Source organism: Saccostrea cucullata, unplaced genomic scaffold (genome assembly GCF_032062105.1).
Source record: "Saccostrea cucullata isolate Sc308-1 unplaced genomic scaffold, CSIRO_AGI_Scuc_v1 ctg656, whole genome shotgun sequence".
Taxonomy (NCBI): Eukaryota; Metazoa; Mollusca; class Bivalvia; order Ostreida; family Ostreidae; genus Saccostrea; species Saccostrea cuccullata.
In genome coordinates this window covers 57,461-76,645 of record NW_026925270.1, presented here as the reverse complement: position 1 = coordinate 76,645, position 19,185 = coordinate 57,461, and the positions used below count along the sequence as shown (strand labels likewise).

The following is a 19,185-nucleotide window of genomic DNA, read 5'->3' as shown; positions in this document are numbered from 1 at the left end:
GAATTTTGTGATTTTTTTTATATTCACATCTGATCATCATTCATTCTCGAACGTTGGCCTATTGCAAAACAGCGCTAAAGCTTATCCTTTACTGTTGTTTTAAATATTTTTGTGAGGAGTAAGGAAAAAAAGCTTTGAAGGACTCACTGTAACATCTTTATTTGTAAGGATTCTTATCCACTATGGGCATGGTGATTCGAATTCAATTTGGTAGGTGGGAATTTGAGAGAAAATTTATACTGACGCACAATTTTTAAGAACGTTTGAATTGTAGATAAAGTCGTGCTTGCTGAAACAAAAATAATATCAAACTGAAAGGCCTTACAGCATACATGTAATTGCCTTACTTTGCAATGAGAAGAGGAAATCAACTGAACATGTACGTATCCCATTTAAAAAAAAGATTTTCAAATATGGGTAATGTTGAAAGAAGTTTAATCCCATTTGAGATTATACAATCTATTTTCCATATACAGGAAAGTCAAGAAGAAACTTTTAGAAATACACTGAGCTTTATAAAGAAATTTAGATGCACAAGCTAATTTAATTAGAAACTCAGAAAAGGTATACAACCAATAAGCTGTGATAACTATACAAAAAAACGTGGGGAACTAGCACTGATTTGTAATCAAATGACTAATTAATTTTCCCTAGAACAATGTATGCAAACAAATTTTTAGCAACACTTTTTAGAGTTAAAATAATTGAAAACAGAAAAAATAATTGTACATGTGTATTTAAGTTGCAATTGCTGCCACTAGTCTGTTCCAAAACATTTCCTTCTCTGGTTTTTCGTTGGTCCACTCTATGAAGGTGATTGTTTTCAGAAGAACATGCAAGAAATTGGTCAATGTTTTTTTTGTCAGGGTATTTTCCAGAATAATCCCAATCACAGTATCTTTTCCAACATGGTTTCAAATAAACACCGATGACTCCGTGTAAAGCTGTTTGAACGTATGATAAGAACTTTTCGACTTTTGTGCAAAGCATCGGTTAATTTGTCTACGATAGGTTTGCAAACTAGGAAATCTCTGTCGTGTTTACATAGTTTTATTTTTTCTCCCTTTTCAAGCTAAGGAATTATTTCCGAAATAACCCAAACCCTATCTTCCGAAATGTAGGTTTCGAACACTTCATACGCAAAATCCAGTACATACTGGTAAATAGCTTGAATATGAAATTGTTTTAAAATTAAGATTTAATGGCGGATATCACTCTTTTCCAAAACATTTCCTTCCCTGATTTTTCGTTTGTCCACTCTATAAAAGTGGTTGTCTTCAGCAGAACATGCAAGGAATTGGTCATGTTTTTTGTGAGGATATTCTCCAGAATAATAACGATGACCATCTCTTTTTCCTTATTTATCGTCCGCAATTGTGCCAGCATGGTTTCGAATCGACACCAATGGCTCTGTGCAAAGCTGTTAGACAATATGATTAGAATTTTTCGGCTTCTGTGCATGGTGTCAGTTATATTATCTACGATAAGTTTTCCCACTTGAAAATCTCTATCATGTAGACAAAGTTTGAATTTTTCTTCTCTCTCCAGTTTTGGTACAATCTCTGAAATCATCCATACTCTGTCATCAGAATTATAAGCTACAAAAACATCATAGGCAAATTCATCACCTCCTAATATTTCATAACCTCGTCTTTTGGCGCGTAAAATGTACAAATAATATTTGATATGCCAGCGCTTTTGGTATATTACACAGGTTACTATTATAATCACAAGCATCGCAAACGATATGGCAATTGCAACAACAAAGTAGGGGTTCAGGGGATGACAAAACGAGTAACTCAACCGAAAATCTGCAAGATCCTTTCCAATCCACTCCTGTGGAAGATTACACTTATAACTATTCGGCCAGCCTAACAGTTTGTTAGAATTGGTGTCAATCCATCTTCGAAACCAAAATAGATCACATGTACACAAGAAAGGATTACCTCTTAGCCCTATGTTTTCTACATAGGATGGAAGGTTTGTATTGTTTAAAGGTTGTTATAAGATTGTTGTCTAACAAAAGGGTTTTTAACGAAACTGATGCAAAAGGTTGTAACTGCAATTGATTGAAAAAAACAGTGTTGTAAATCGATTTCCGTTAAGTTTGGCATCAAAGAAAAGAGATGTTGTGGAAAAGTTGACAGAGAAGTCTTTGCTAAAATCAATTTTTCAAGCTTGATAAGAGGTCGAAAAAGCAAATATAATTTCCTCATGTTCCTTCTAGGGTGAATGGAAGAGTTAAGCTGTATTCCAGTCATATCCAATACTTTCAAATTAGGGTAATGCTGAAAGAAATTTCCACTCCATGTTCGAATATTATTTATTCTATTTGCCATGTACAGGTAGGTCAACGAGGAGCTATTAAAGGAATATTCGTTAAATGTCACGTCAGGATCACGACTTTCAATGGACTAGTACACAAGTCTTGATAAACCACGAATCGGGTTTTTAGGTATTGTTTTAAGTTTGTTATATCCAAGATGCAAACGTTGAAGATTTGGAAAACATTTATTCTGGAAATCATTACTGTATACAACAGGTAAAAGATTATCACTCAGATCAAGCACTTTAAGTTTTGGAAAACTTGGCCTGCGGTTGTGACAAAATTCTGGGACTTCCCTCATCTGGTTACTCTTCAAAATAAGAACTTCCAAGTCTGACCTCTCCACATTGAATTTTACAAATGAAATGTCATTGTTCTTTAATGAAATCAACTGTATTTGTTTAGGTAATGAAAATAAATTCCCGCTTAAGTTGTAAAGCACGTTGTCATCTAAGAAAATCTTCTGTATAGCTGTCAGGTGTAAGAAAAAGCGATCTGCTAAATTTGATATGTGTAACTGAGTCAGAGGAAGTTCTTCTAATGTGCTGTTTCTTAAACCGAATAAAGCCTTTTTAAGATATTTATTATGCATTTTATTACCACTGAGATCGAGATACCGTAGATGAGGCAACGCTTGGAAAGTACGTTTATATATCTGACGAATATGATTACTTCTTAAAACAAGTTTCTTTAGATACAGATAGGAAATATTCTGAAATATATTTTCCTGCATGATGAGTAGATAGTTATGACTGAATCTAAGTTCAGTTATATTCCTTGGAAGAGGAGGTATGTACCATAACTGTCTGTAATGTTCTTTGCAAACTGCAACATTTTTCTGACACACACATACATTGGGGCATGAAATATTCCCGAGTCTAAGAGCAGAACTTACTTGAAGTATAAACAAAATCCAAAACATTCTGATCATGTGGATCGTACCACTGTCCTGTTTTGCAAACCTTTGGTAACAGTTTATTTTATACAGTCTACAGGGAAATTAAAAAATTTCCTTATAAACAATGGGTTTAAAGAGCCATTGTCTAAAGATCATTTTAACAATATAATACTTTATATATCATTTAAATAGTACTGAGTATATATTATATATAACTAATTCTTCTACTTGTGATACATGTATTGATTCTGGATAAGTTCGAAATATATCAAGATATTGATGTACTTTTTTAACATATCATTTGGTTTAGTTGTTATAGAATATGTCTACCAAATTCGGATGAATGAAATGAAATTAAATATGATACATGTATTGATTAAAAAAATGATTTATAACACACGCCCGCTAACTTTTCTAAAAACCCTCGCATATATGTGTTAAATTCAAATTCAACAATTCCTGTCTTTCCCCCTGAACTATTAATTTTATGAGAGTAAGAAAAAAAGCCCAATTTTTACATGATCGAGTTATTCACGTTTATCATTGTTTAAAACTTCATGATAAATAGTGTCCTCTACAAAAATTTGAAATTTTCAATTAAAATTTGTCTTTAATGATTACACCAACCCGATCAACACTCGGGCCGTGCTAAAATAAGACCCCACTGGAAAACGTGAACGGCTTATTGCTCGCTTGAAGAACTTCTCTTGGAGTGCTCGCTTGAAGAACTTCTCTTGGAGTTCCCTGACGATCCGGAATGCCCAAAGATTCCGTCAGCTTTCCTGACGATCCGGCCCAAAGATTCTGTCAGCCACGATTTGCGTTCTTTTCCAGCTATGAGTCTTATTATACAGGTTCAAGACAAACTCCGAACGGCGTTTTAACTTTTAATATGGAACTGACAAATTTTGATACAGGTCGGTGTGCTCGGGACGGCGGTCCGATTCCGACTGACTATCCAAAACAATTTCAACAGTATATATAACAATTATGATGTGACATGTGTAAAAATGACATTTGGAGATAAATAGATAAAAAGTTTTGACACTTGAGTAAAACCTCAAAATAATTGAGGGCCGGATTATCGCCCTTTTGATGTTAATTTGCCTAAAGATAATTTAGCAATATCAAACGATGACAGGTGTTAAAAACAAATTAGCTTGGATTAACTGAAATCTCCGGTAATATAATTCAATAAAGATTAAGAGTCGTAAATTCAACACAGACAATAATTTGAAAAGCTCAAAAATTTAGAAAGAGTTGTTTTAAAAACATGAAACATTAGTTTAATTTTAGAAACTAGAAAAATCTTTTAAAACAATAAAATTTCATCGTGATAACCGGTCTTAGTGTACTCAATTCTTTCAAATCCATAACTTATTTCAATGACTTGAGTCTTATCAAGCTAATTAAGAGAATCTTGTTGAAGGAAAATAGAGCATGCGTGGATGTAGGGGGTGGTGGACTTTAAGAACAGGCGTGACCATAGTAAGTAATCGTATATAGTTTCGTTGAAAGCTTTAAATCTTCTTGAAAAGTGTCTGTCAGTATTTGACTTAATGATGCATTGCAATTTCTGCAAATTTTTGCAATTGCATTTTCTGCGAGTTTATTGTATCGACCATAGACCGAACGAAATGATGATTTTTAAACGAGACTGCTGATATTTTTGTTTCTGCAAATTGTTTTTCAATAACTTGCATCGTTTTAAAAATTGTTCATACGTACGCTCATGCGTATCGAATCAACCGAGAGATATATACCCTGTATGTAGGCGATGAAGGTATATTACTGCATAAGTAAGGGAAGTTGACGATTGACAAAATAAGTCGTCTCATTTGTCATAAAGCCTGGTTGTTAGATTACCATTAACGTCCTTTACAAGTAAAATAACTATATATGGAACAGATTTGTCAGACTCTGTGGTATCTTTTATTTCAAACTCAGTGGGATAAGAATAAGAATGCAAATAACCATTGTTAATTGACAATGTAGACAATAGTGATGGGAACTTTTACTAGTTGAAAAATAGAAGTAGAAGCAGAATGTTTTTATTAAGTTTTGTCAAACTAGTATGTTTTTAACTTTATTGAATTTCAAAATGTCATTGCAGGATGTCTTTCGACAGGCTAGCGGTATGGCAGAGGAATAAAATGTAAACTCTAACCAGCTTCAATGTAATATGATAATCTACATAATTTAACTGACAAAGTCCCCAAAAAGTAGAGAGAAAATATAAAATACGACTGTAATGCATAATAATTCTTCTTTCAATTACGGATTCTTTTTAATCTTCGCTATCATTTTATGGGAAGAAAGGAAATACATGATAATTCAATGGTTGTATCGATGATATATTTTAGGAAAATCCTTAAAATGACAGCTGCCCTGGGAGTACATGGTTCACAACCAATCTTTGTATGGCGGAATATTCAAAGGGATATATTAGTATTTTTCTCATATCTGTCATTGTTCTAAAAGGAAAGTGTTGCTTGTTTCATATGCTTTGTATTGAAAATGACCTTTGTGGTGGAAGGCACGTTGTGTTTACCAGCATATGATCGACCTCTTGCGGAATAGGATACAAGGAAGCAACAGTACATAGAGCAGGGTTAGGATGCGCATGCATGTCAGATACATTCTTAATAAATATAGCTGAGAAAAACCCAAACCCTCAAAATATATGCATACTTATATATAATATCATGCAATTTTAATAATAGTTTTACTTCCAGTTTTCATAAAACAGAGCAACTTTCAAAAAGAGTTTTATTAGGAGTAGAAACCCTCAAAATGCATGCACATTTATACACAATTTAAAATATACACAGTTTGAAAAAAAAGCTTTAATTCCAATTTTTATGAAATAGAACAACTTTAAAAAGGAAATCAGTTTAAAAAAGAGTATTACTAGGAGGACTTTTAAACGACCATTTCTGTCTTTGGACAGTTTTCAAAAACCTTACACAATTGAATATTTTTGTTCTTCTGCTATATTCGAACCTAACTCCCAAATTTTCATTTCAAACATTATAGTTTTGTCATTTCATCAGGATATATTCACATGCATTATATCCCTTCAAGAACAGAATATTTGTATAAGATTTCTGACATGAATTTTTCTACTTAATTGTATTCTTCCAAATCAAAATAATCACCTACGACGATTATTTTTGCTCTCGCATTGGAATATGGTGCAGAAGATGGAAAAGGATTTGTCTTTTTGATAAGGATTTTTCAGAGTGTTGTTATAGCTAAATAGGTAAATGGCTATTCCTTGTACTATCTAGATTGTGTTTTTCAAAGGTGAAACTATGACTGCAGTGGATGAAATACCATAACATTTCACCCACTCTTTCTTTGAAAGACTTCTTAGCCTGTCAACCATTTAATCAACTATAGAAAGCACAGGCTTTGCCTATATATGGTTTTAATACACATTTAAGTGCATTTAAGTTATGAAAATATCATAAATTAAATTAACCAAGTCCTAAGTATGAATCTCATAACCAAAAGATACACTGCATGTTGAAGTGGAAATCAGCCAGAAAGTTATCTAAACACTAAGCTTTACCATGCATCTATAATTTCCCTTCTATGTTGTAATACTGAGCTGAAGTTTATCTGCCACTGTGTTTAAATATTTCTGTGAAAAGTAAAGAAAAAAGGCTTTGAGGTCTCGCAATGTTATCTTTTGTTTGTTTAAATATCTTCAAGTATGGCAGTGATTCGAATTCAATATGGTTATTGGAAATTAAAAAAAAAAATTTAAAAAGCCTAACACACCATTTTCAAGAACGTTTATAAAGACGCGCTTGCTAAAATTCACTAAAAGCTGAACATACAACAAAAACATAGTCACAGACCGTATAGCATACTAATAATTATTAATTACCTAACTTTGCGATGTAAAGAGGAATTCAACTTTATTACATTAAAAAAATATTTTAATGTATGGAAATGTTAGAAGCAATTTCCCTTCATTTGAAATTAATCATTCTATTTGCTATATTGAAACATATGGAGATAACGAGTAGTTTTCAAGATTAAAGGTCAATAAAAAGGCATGTTATACAAAATAGGAGCAAAGCAAACACGGACCTCAACAACATAAGAGGTGGGATCAGGTGCTATGGTGGAGTGAGCATCCCCTGCCAACCGGTTACACTCGCCGTGTGCTCCTTGTCATACAGGAAAGTCAAGAAGAACTTTTTAGAAAAATATTTAGTAAACATACGATCCCCATTATTTGATTCTATTTACAAGTTCACAAGTTTTTCCCATTAATGATTATTCTTCTGCTAAATTGAACAGATACGGAGGAAAACCTCCAAGTCGTCAATTCAGTGTATAAATAATGGACTAACAATAAGTATGAAAAATGTCAGTCAGGGTTTTACTGAATGATAAATTGTATTTGCTGACATGGTCATTGTAACAACTATAGAAATAACGAAATGATCTACAGCAAATTCAAATGGAAACCAAGTTAAAGGTAGAAGTTTTGACGAAGACAAAAAAAAAAAAACAACAACAAAAAAAAAAAAAAACCCACTGGAAATTAGCAATGAATTGTAATTGTAATAAAATTACTTTTTAAATTAATTTTTTTAATAACCAAGCAAGTATCGCCACATAATTTAGAAAACGTCTAACGTTAACTGGGCAAAATAAGTTAGGGATCATATTTTTACACCAGAATAATATTTTCGTACCCATGAATTTATGTGACAACAAGGCTTAAGTAGTTTTAAAAACATGTCATTTACACAATTCGATACTTAAGTCACACGTGTTTAATGAGTTTTGGGACATATTGGACAAGAAAGTACGTGGCGTTTAAAAAAGTAAGTGGACCAATGGAAGCATAGAGGTATCAAAGAGGGGTTTCTTTTGTGAACATAAGAAAATTTCAGTATATCTGGCCAGAACTGGTGATAAGAGGCTATGAGGAGACATACGAGTATGGACGAACACTCCATGGCAGCAGGGATGCTGGAAGCTGGCAAAACGCAACGCCACGTAAAAGAAAGACTTTATCTTTCCCAAAGCGGAATTAACGGTTATGGAACCGATATTTACAGGCAGAAAATTGTCAAAAAAGGCAAAAATCGGGACGTCCAAGGTGTACGGCAGTCCGTGAGGATCGTTATTTGGCCAATTGTTCTGAGACGCTCTGCTTTCAAAGTGCTCTTAAGCTTAATACTGGGCATCGGAGAGCAACGGGCAGACGGATTTCTACTCAAACAGTTTGAAACATACTTCAGGAAGCAAATCTCAAGGCTTGCCGACCAGTCCTACGTCCCGTATTAAAATTAGAGTGTCGCAGAAATCGACTACAATGTGCAACAAACACAAAAAATTGGCAACAACGTCATTGGTGTTTTGTTCTCTTCTCAGACGATTCGCTATTTTGTTTTCACTTCCATGATGGCAGAAGACTTGTTTGGATTGCAAATGGGGAAAGATATGCTGATTGTGTCATTTCTGAGCAATACAGAGTAAATGGAGGTTTGGTGATGATTTGGGCAGGCATAAGTATTGACTGCAAAACTGATCTGCACATTATTGAAGGCAACCTGACAGGTTTAAAATACCGAAATGATATTCTTCATCCTATTGTTATACGTATTGCATGTACTCTGGGGGAGGATTTCATCTTAATGGACGACAATGCTCGACCTCATAGAGTCCGAATCGTAAACGAAAACATGGAAAGTGAAACAACTTAGCGTATGGACCCATCAAGTCATTCTCTAGACCTGAAGTTAATTGAACATGCCTGGAACATTCTTTAGCAACGCATTTCAGTTCGTGTTACACTTCCCCAAAACCGACGTGAGCTTTAGACAGCATTGCAGGAGGAATCTTTATTTATTCTAAGTTAAAGCATTATTGCTAAAAAGTCAAGAGTGCAACAGCTTTTTCTAATAAATTGAAAATTTGATACCTTTAGAAGATCTGTGAAATTAAAAATAATACTTTATGTTGAAAATAAAGTCTTACCTATAAAATTTAATGCATCAAATTTTAGACTGCAGTAACTTTTTATTGACTAAGTAATGGTAATGGGTGATTCTGAAATAAAAAGTAAATGTTCCATATCAAAAGTCCAGCAGAAAAAAGTACCCGGTACAATACCCGGGTATTTAAAAGTTCAAAATATATTAATATATGTGATGAATAGGAAATGAGAGTTCTGCATCATGAGGGACGAGGGACGGAATCGAGGGACGGGGTGTATTTTTAGAAAGGGGAATTTCCGTGATCAATATACCTGTCATGCAATATATATTTTTTAGAAATGCTTTAAAATGTATTCAGTTAAATGAGTGGCTTCGATTTGTAGATGGAGTATTTATCTACCTGTCTAATCGTATTGTCTATGTACAAAAAAAATCTGCTATAAATAATTAAATGGGAAAAACCCAGTCTATATTCTAAAAAGTATATATAAGAGACGTTCTCTATATCATTGTTTACAAAAATTATGGAGTGGAAAGAACATTTAAAATCTATTTACTTCGATTTGGAAAACCCCGTAAGCTATTCGGGTCCAACAAAGATTCATCGTTATCTCAAAAAAGAGGGAAAATATAAAGTTGGGTTGTCAGCCATAAAGCAATGGCTTCAAGACATCGATGCTTACAGTCTCCAGCGCCCGCAGAGGTACAAGTTTAAAACAAACAGAGTGATTTCTCAAGGAATAGACTTTCTTTGGGATGCAGATTTAGCAGATGTAAGTTCCATTACCAAAGAAAATGACGACTTGAAATTTCTGCTTGTTACAATTGATGATTTTTCTCGATATGCTTGGGTTAGACCTTTGAAGAATAAGAAACATGAAAGTATAATCGATGCTCTGAAAGATATATTTGAAGAAGGTAGAATTCCTTCTGAACTTCGGACGGATAAAGGATCAGAGTGGATCAATAGATGGACCAAGCAGTATCTGAAGAGGAAAGACGTACATCATTTCGCCACGCAAAATGTCACCCATGCTAATTATGCAGAGAGGTTTATCAGGACATTGAAAGTCATGATGTATCGCTACTTCACACATAATCGCACATACAGATACGTTGAAGTTTTACAAGACATCGTTCGAAATTATAACAACCGACCGCACAGATCCCTGAATGGTCTATCTCCAAGCGATGTGAACAAAACAAATGAAGATATCCTGTGGAAGAAACTGTATGTGGATGTGTTGAAACCCACTGTGGTGCGAAAGAAAAATTATAAACCACATAAACGATTCAAATTTAAAGTGGGTGACTATGTCAGATTGTCGGGAATAAAACACACTTTCCAGAGAGACTACGAACAAAAATGGACCGAGGAAGTCTTTATTGTCAACAGAAGATTTTTACGTCAAGGAATACCTGTATACAAAGTCGTGGATTACAGTAAAGATCCTATTGACGGAACTTTTTATGAAGCGGAATTGCAGAGGGTTAACAAAACAAGAGACGACTTGTGGAAAATAGAGAAAGTACTAAAAAGACGCAAGCGCAGAGGTAAGACGGAAGTGTTGGTCAAATGGCAAGGATACCCCAGAAAATTTAATTCCTGGGTTAATGAGGATGAATTACAGGATATATAAGAGGCCAAATTGAAGTTTTGTTCATTCTATCCAAGACAATCATGCGGTCAACATCGTGCTCTGTTTGCCAGCGAGCATTTTCCAGGTATGATAACATGAGGAGGCATGAACGTATCGCTCATGGAACAAACCAACCATATTCTCGAATCAATGAAGCGTATCCTCCTCCTCAGAAAGTACGTCCTCCTCCTCCTCCTCCTCCTCCTCAGGGATTGCCTCCTCCTCCTCCTCCTCAGGAATTGCCTCCTCCTCCTCCTCCTCCTCCTCCTCCTCCTCAGGAATTGCCTCCTCCTCCTCCTCAGGAATTGCCTCCTCTTCAGGAATTGCCTCCTCCTCCTCCTCAGGACTTACCTCATCCAGAAGAGACATCAGATTTTCAGAGGTTCAAATTCATCCATCCCTTCACGATGATTATCGCAGGACCAACTATGTCAGGAAAATCCACATGGATCAAGAAAGTATTAATTCACAAAGATCAACTCATAAGCCCAGTACCAGAGAAAATCTTATGGATTTATAAGCGATGGCAACCTCTATATGATGAACTAAAGTACTGGATTCCAGGTATAATATTTATTGAAGGCATTACAGAGGATATTAAATCAGATACAGTTATCAACCCCAGGAAAAGAACTCTATTGATCATTGACGACATGATGAAGGATGCAACTCAGGACAAGGAGATCTGTGAGTTGTTTACAGAGGGTGCACATCATCGCAACCTAAGCGTAATTTGTATCATGCAGAATTTATTCAACAAAGGAAAAGAAAATCGATGTCCTGATGATGTCAAATGATGTCCTGAGTTCTCTCGCGCTCTTATATAGGGTTTGAATATATCCGTCTGAAATCGCTTTGATTCCGGGGTCCCTTGCTTTAAATCTAACACAAGGGCTCCGTAGGGAACTGACACTGCTTTTTCATAAACGTCTGGAAGCTTCTGGGCGTTTCCAGGGTACATCTGTCGAGCTAAAACTCCGATCTGTTGTCGATCTCTCGGATTTTTAAACAGAACTATGTACTGACTATTTAAACTCATTGTTCGATTTTCTTTTCCTTTGTTGAATAAATTCTGCATGATACAAATTACGCTTAGGTTGCGATGATGTGCACCCTCTGTAAACAACTCACAGATCTCCTTGTCCTGAGTTGCATCCTTCATCATGTCGTCAATGATCAATAGAGTTCTTTTCCTGGGGTTGATAACTGTATCTGATTTAATATCCTCTGTAATGCCTTCAATAAATATTATACCTGGAATCCAGTACTTTAGTTCATCATATAGGGGTTGCCATCGCTTATAAATCCATAAGATTTTTTCTGGTGCTGGGCTTATGAGTTGATCTTTGTGAATTAATACTTTCTTGATCCATGTGGATTTTCCTGACATAGTTGGTCCTGCGATAATCATCGTAAACGGATGGATAAATTTGAACCTCTGAAAATCTGATGTCCCTTCTGGGTGAGGTAAGTCCTGAGGAGGAGGAGGCAATTTCTGAGGAGGAGGAGGTAATTCCTGAGGAGGAGGAGGAGGAGGAGGTAATTCCTGAGGAGGAGGAGGAGGAGGAGGTAATTCCTGAGGAGTAGGAGGAGGAGGCAATCCCTGAGGAGGAGGAGGAGGAGGAGGAGGAGGACGTACTTTCTGAGGAGGAGGATACGCTTCATTGATTCGAGAATATGGTTGGTTTGTTCCATGAGCGATACGTTCATGCCTCCTCATGTTATCATACCTGGAAAATGCTCGCTGGCAAACAGAGCACGATGTTGACCGCATGATTGTCTTGGATAGAATGAACAAAACTTCAATTTGGCCTCTTATATATCCTGTAATTCATCCTCATTAACCCAGGAATTAAATTTTCTGGGGTATCCTTGCCATTTGACCAACACTTCCGTCTTACCTCTGCGCTTGCGTCTTTTTAGTACTTTCTCTATTTTCCACAAGTCGTCTCTTGTTTTGTTAACCCTCTGCAATTCCGCTTCATAAAAAGTTCCGTCAATAGGATCTTTACTGTAATCCACGACTTTGTATACAGGTATTCCTTGACGTAAAAATCTTCTGTTGACAATAAAGACTTCCTCGGTCCATTTTTGTTCGTAGTCTCTCTGGAAAGTGTGTTTTATTCCCGACAATCTGACATAGTCACCCACTTTAAATTTGAATCGTTTATGTGGTTTATAATTTTTCTTTCGCACCACAGTGGGTTTCAACACATCCACATACAGTTTCTTCCACAGGATATCTTCATTTGTTTTGTTCACATCGCTTGGAGATAGACCATTCAGGGATCTGTGCGGTCGGTTGTTATAATTTCGAACGATGTCTTGTAAAACTTCAACGTATCTGTATGTGCGATTATGTGTGAAGTAGCGATACATCATGACTTTCAATGTCCTGATAAACCTCTCTGCATAATTAGCATGGGTGACATTTTGCGTGGCGAAATGATGTACGTCTTTCCTCTTCAGATACTGCTTGGTCCATCTATTGATCCACTCTGATCCTTTATCCGTCCGAAGTTCAGAAGGAATTCTACCTTCTTCAAATATATCTTTCAGAGCATCGATTATACTTTCATGTTTCTTATTCTTCAAAGGTCTAACCCAAGCATATCGAGAAAAATCATCAATTGTAACAAGCAGAAATTTCAAGTCGTCATTTTCTTTGGTAATGGAACTTACATCTGCTAAATCTGCATCCCAAAGAAAGTCTATTCCTTGAGAAATCACTCTGTTTGTTTTAAACTTGTACCTCTGCGGGCGCTGGAGACTGTAAGCATCGATGTCTTGAAGCCATTGCTTTATGGCTGACAACCCAACTTTATATTTTCCCTCTTTTTTGAGATAACGATGAATCTTTGTTGGACCCGAATAGCTTACGGGGTTTTCCAAATCGAAGTAAATAGATTTTAAATGTTCTTTCCACTCCATAATTTTTGTGAACACTGTAAGAATGATATAGAGAACATCTCTTATATATACTTTTTAGGATATAGACTGGGTTTTTCCCATTTAATTATTTATAGCAGATTTTTTTTGTACATAGACAATACGATTAGACAGGTAGATAAATACTCCATCTACAAATCGAAGCCACTCATTTAACTGAATACATTTTAAAGCATTTCTAAAAAATATATATTGCATGACAGGTATATTGATCACGGAAATTCCCCTTTCTAAAAATACACCCCGTCCCTCGATTCCGTCCCTCGTCCCTCATGATGCAGAACTCTCATTTCCTATTCATCATATATGAATCAAAATACAGCAATAATGTGCATACACGTGATTGAGGAGCTTAAAACTTAAAATTATCGGTCTTATATTATTTGCTCTCTGTTTTACAAACTGAAAACAAAGACTTGAAAGAAATTTTAAACTAAAATAAACTATGAATAACAGAATTACAGGATCTCCTACATTTTCGATCCAAATCTCTGCAGTCTGGAATATTTCTCAAAAATCCCAAACATCTGGGCTGTCGTATAAAATAAAAATACAAGTAACTAGAGCAAAGCTCGTTGCAAAGCAACGAGTAGGTCTTCCGTCTTGTTTGACCGGAAGTAACTTTGATTTTAAAAAAAAGAAAGAAATTTTGTCTCTATTGATTTAAATCTTCCAAATCTTTGCTGAAAATTTCAAAAATAAGCCATTTTTGCAACTTCCGGTTTAACCGGAAGTGACGTCAACAGTCGGAAAATTAAGTTTTATGCTTCCAATGACAAATATTTCCTAAAAACATGTCAAAAACGACAGAAATACGCAGTTTCATACTACTTCCGGTTTGGCCGGAAATGACATCACAGGACGTATTTTGATGACATCAGTAGATTTTACTAGAAATTCTCAACAACTTTGCTTCTTTGATGCATAACAAATTCTCAATACTTTTTGAGATATCTGGAAAAAACTTTCGGCCCCTTTAAATCCCTTAATTTAGGGGTCAGCCCTTTTTTGAGATATCATTTCAAAGATCTTCAAATTCTGCACAAATTATGTTCTACATGTTGTAACAAAATATTTTTAGTTTAGAAGATAAAAAGCAAAATATGAGTAATTTTTTGCTCTTTTAGGCGTCCTAATTTTTGACCCCTATATAGCGCCATTTTGAATAGAGAAATCGAAAAACAAAAACCGATGTGCACAACTTCAATCCTTCTATTATCTAAAATCAGTAAAAGAAGTCGGTTCACTTTGTGCATAAAATGGCCCTGTAGATGTACCAATTAAATGATCAACACTTGATTTTCTGATTGAAGCATTTAAATAAAATAGAGACTTGGTGCTTTCATACCCTATTAAAATTTTTCTCCTAAAAGTCCAGGTCTAGGAGAACTGGCTTTATGAAATTACAATGTTCTTGAATTTTTAGATAAACAGGTATAATTGAGTACTTTCAGTGAAGAAAAATGATATGAGCGCACTCTCTGATCTAAAAAATAAAACATGCCCATTAATCCTCAGAAACAGTTCTATCATTTACTAGTTGCATATTTTAGATCAGAGGTTGCGCTCTATATTAAATATCAAAAAATAGCTTTAAAAATTGGCCGTTTTTGTAGACTTTTTCAGAATATGAGGAAATTGACGCATTTCGTGACGTCATAATACATTGACTAGCCAGAAAATGACGTCATTTTTTATAGATACGCATTCACCAAACATCTAAGTGATATTTAATGCATTGTTAAGTAAAACTATGCAGTTTCAGTTTTTCAGAAATTCACAGGGACAAATAAGGCAAAAGTGAACCTTGTTCTTTCTGCTCCAGCTTTGGCCGTCTCTGAGCCTTTGTCTGGAAACGAAAGCCTATAAATTTTCGTTTAAAGGGAAATAACTCAAAACCGGAAGTGACTTTTTGAAATGTTAGACAGCATTTCGATAGAGTTTAGTAACGTCTATTAACTCTGAAAATTTGAGAGAAATCCATTGAGAAATGAGTGAGTTATGAGGCTTCAAAGTTAGCGTCTAGGAAGTAGAAGAAAAAAAAAAGAATAATAATCTTTACCAACAGAATCAGTAGAAGGTCTTCCGTTGGAAACGAAAGACCTTAATTCCAAAAAAAATTTCACTGACAAACATAACTTGTTTTGATGTAAGCTATGTTTTTCATTTTTGCCTTAAATACTTGCAAGATCTAAGGTCAAAAGTGCAAGAAAATTAATATGTTATAAATCTTGTTGACCCAATCGCTTACAATGTTTGTGTCCTTAAAAGTAAAAAAATATAACGTTATAATAACACTTTATTTTTTTAATATTATACAATTATTGCTGGTTTTTGAGGTCAATACAATGATTTAGCCATCTGAGGAGTACAATATTCATCGAGCCCGAAGGGCGAGGTGAATATTGTACTTCGAAGATGGCAAAATCATTGTATTGACCGAAAAAACAGCAATAATTGTTTTATTATATGATTCACTGATAAAATGATACAGCTCATTACTTGTTTGCATTTTATTAAGTCCTATAGCCAAATACAAGAGAGAAGCAGAATTAAAATGTGAATAAACCTTACTAGTCGTATCAATTTGAAATGCTTTTTTTAATCAATTTTAGTTGCCATGAAAGAAATATATAATGTCAGTCTTTTTTATATAGGATAGATTTTGAAAGGAAGTTGTATTATCAGGGAAAAGTGACTGCCAAAAAGTAAAAAAAAAAGTTCAGTAAAAGTGTTGGGGGGGGGGGGGGGTCCTGCATCCCCTCTTACCCCCTTCACCTAAAATATATATTCGCTTATGTTTTGCTCACATGAAAATAAAAATCAGTCGTTTAAATAGCTTTCCAGAACAATTTGTATCAATTTGGAATTTCCCAATCTATTTTTAGATCAATGTAGAGGAAATAAATCCTTGTATTGACCTGGAACGTCACGTGCAGGTCAATACAACGTAATATTTTTCTAACATAGTTGGATCTCAGCCAATCAGAGAGATGGAAATTATTCTATCATATAATAAATAACGTTATAATAACACTTTTTTTTAAAAATTATGTTTTAACTTTTCTTTTTACAATGATTCTGAATAAGTCAAGGCATAAAGTCAAGTTTAAAACTATTTTATGTATTGTAACCATGAGAATATAAATATTGCTCATCTTTGTTTAAAAATGATTTTGCCAAAATTTTTTGTTGTTTTTGTTTTTTTTGGTTCCGTGGATTGTAAATTCTAATAATTACTGCAGATGTAGTAGAGACTGTGGAGAATTTTATTTTAAGTTCAATGGATATATCGAATTTTTATATAAATGACAGTACTATAACTATTGCTTACTTATAATAATACATCGTCGATATACATGTGCATGAAGGATATGGAGATAACGAACAGTATTCAATATCAAAGTCCATAAAACTACAAAATAGGAGCACAGAAAACACGGACCTCCAAAACATCAGAGGTGGGATCAGGTGCCATGGAGGAGTGAGCATCCCCTGCTGACCGGTCACACTCGCCGTGTGCTCCTTGTTATGATCGGGAAATAACGAAAAAATCTGTCGTCAATTCAGTGTATAAATACTAGTAATGGACTAACAATTAGTATGAAAAACGTCAGTCAGCTTTTGACTCAATGATAAATTTTATTTGCTGACAAGGTCATTGTATCGACAATAGAACTAATTTATAAATGTTGAATTGCATAAATATTGTAAATGGGAAACTTCAGTATCCATCAACTTGCTTGTGTGTAAAATCCGTGATTTTTAACAGACATTTTGTCGATGACCAAAGAAGGATATGGAGATAACGAACAGTTTTCAATCTCAAAGTCCATAAAACAATACAAAATAAGAGTAGAGCAAACACGGACATGAGTGAGCATCCCCTGCCGACCGGTCACACCCGCCGTGTGCTCCTTGTCATGATCAGGAAATAACGGAAAAAATCCGTCGTCAATTCAATTCAGTGTATAAATAAAGGACTAACAAATGGTATGAAAAACGTCAGTCAGCATTTGACTCAATGATGAATTGTATTTGCTGACAAGGTCATTGTATCGACCATAGAACTTACGAAATGATGACTTTAAACGAGACTGTTGATATTCTTGTTTCATCAACTTGCTTGTCAATAATTTACCTCGTTTTAGAAAATGTTCATACGTAGAGCATGCTCTTGCGTATCGAATCAACTGAGATATATATATATATATATACTCCGTATGCAGGTGATGAAGGTATATTGCTGCATAAATAAGGGAAGTTGACGATAGAAAAGTTAAAGTCATCACGTTTATCATATAGCTTGGTTGTTAGATTACCATTAGTGTCTTTTTCAAGTAAAATATCCAAGTATGAAACAGAAGCGTCGGACTCTGTGGTTTCTTTTATCTCAAGCTCACCAGGATATATCGAATCGATGTAGGAATGGAAATTACCATTATTAATTGACAATACGTCGTCGATATATCTAAATGTCGAGTTGAAGGCCACAGCAAGTGTTTTCCTCTTTTCATGCATAAGATTTTGCATAAATTCTGCTTCATGTGAATATAAAAATAAGTCTGCTAATAACGGAGCGCAATTTGTACCCATGGGTATTCCAATAGATTGTTGGAATACCTGGTCTCCAAAAACCACATAGATATTGTCAATCAGAAACTCAAGCATCTTCTTAATGTCAACTTTGGAGTACTTATGCGTGCAATCAGAATCTGTTTTAACAAAATAATTTTGCAAATGACCAATGACGAGGTAAGTAAATTTACGAGTTCCATTTTTATTGAAGAGGCAGCTGTCAATGATATAAAAAAGCCTGGATTTTAATTTGTCGAGGGGATTATTGTTGTGTATAAAGTTGAAAAGTCGTAAGTTTTTATCCAAATTTTATGAACAGTTCTACCATTATATGATTAATATTTTAGATCCTAGGTTCTTCTCTATTGAAAATCAGCAAACAGTTTGGTCATTTTAGAAGAAATTTTTAGCATTAAGAAAATGACGGAATTCATTACGTCATATTGCATTCACTTGCAAGGACATTAGATAAACAGTTTTAATAGTAAAACTGTTTCTGTGGAGTAAAAATGTATTAATTTTTAGTTCAATAGGTGGTCTCAGTTTTATTCATTTACTACATGTACTTATAAACACCTGTTTCCTTTGATATTTAAGTTCATTGCAATTTCACAAAGTCTGTCAAAAAAATGACTCTTGGAGAGCAGTAATTGCAGCCCGGAGGACCGGGCTGCTCTATACATATAAGTTTAAGTGTTGGTATATGGGGATTGAGGAGGGAGTAGTTATTCAATATTAAAGATTTTCTAAACATTGAAAAGATGGTTAAACAGAAAGTTTTTTCCCTTTATAGATTACGAGATACATAATATATTTACTTCCATAATG

General features: G+C 34.7%; 1 pseudogene; it reads right to left on the bottom strand.

The window, feature by feature from the left end:
- Positions 1 to 1,131: 1,131 nt before the first annotated feature.
- LOC134268486 (toll-like receptor 2) lies at positions 1,132 to 3,074 on the bottom strand (annotated as a pseudogene).
- Positions 3,075 to 19,185: the final 16,111 nt, after the last annotated feature.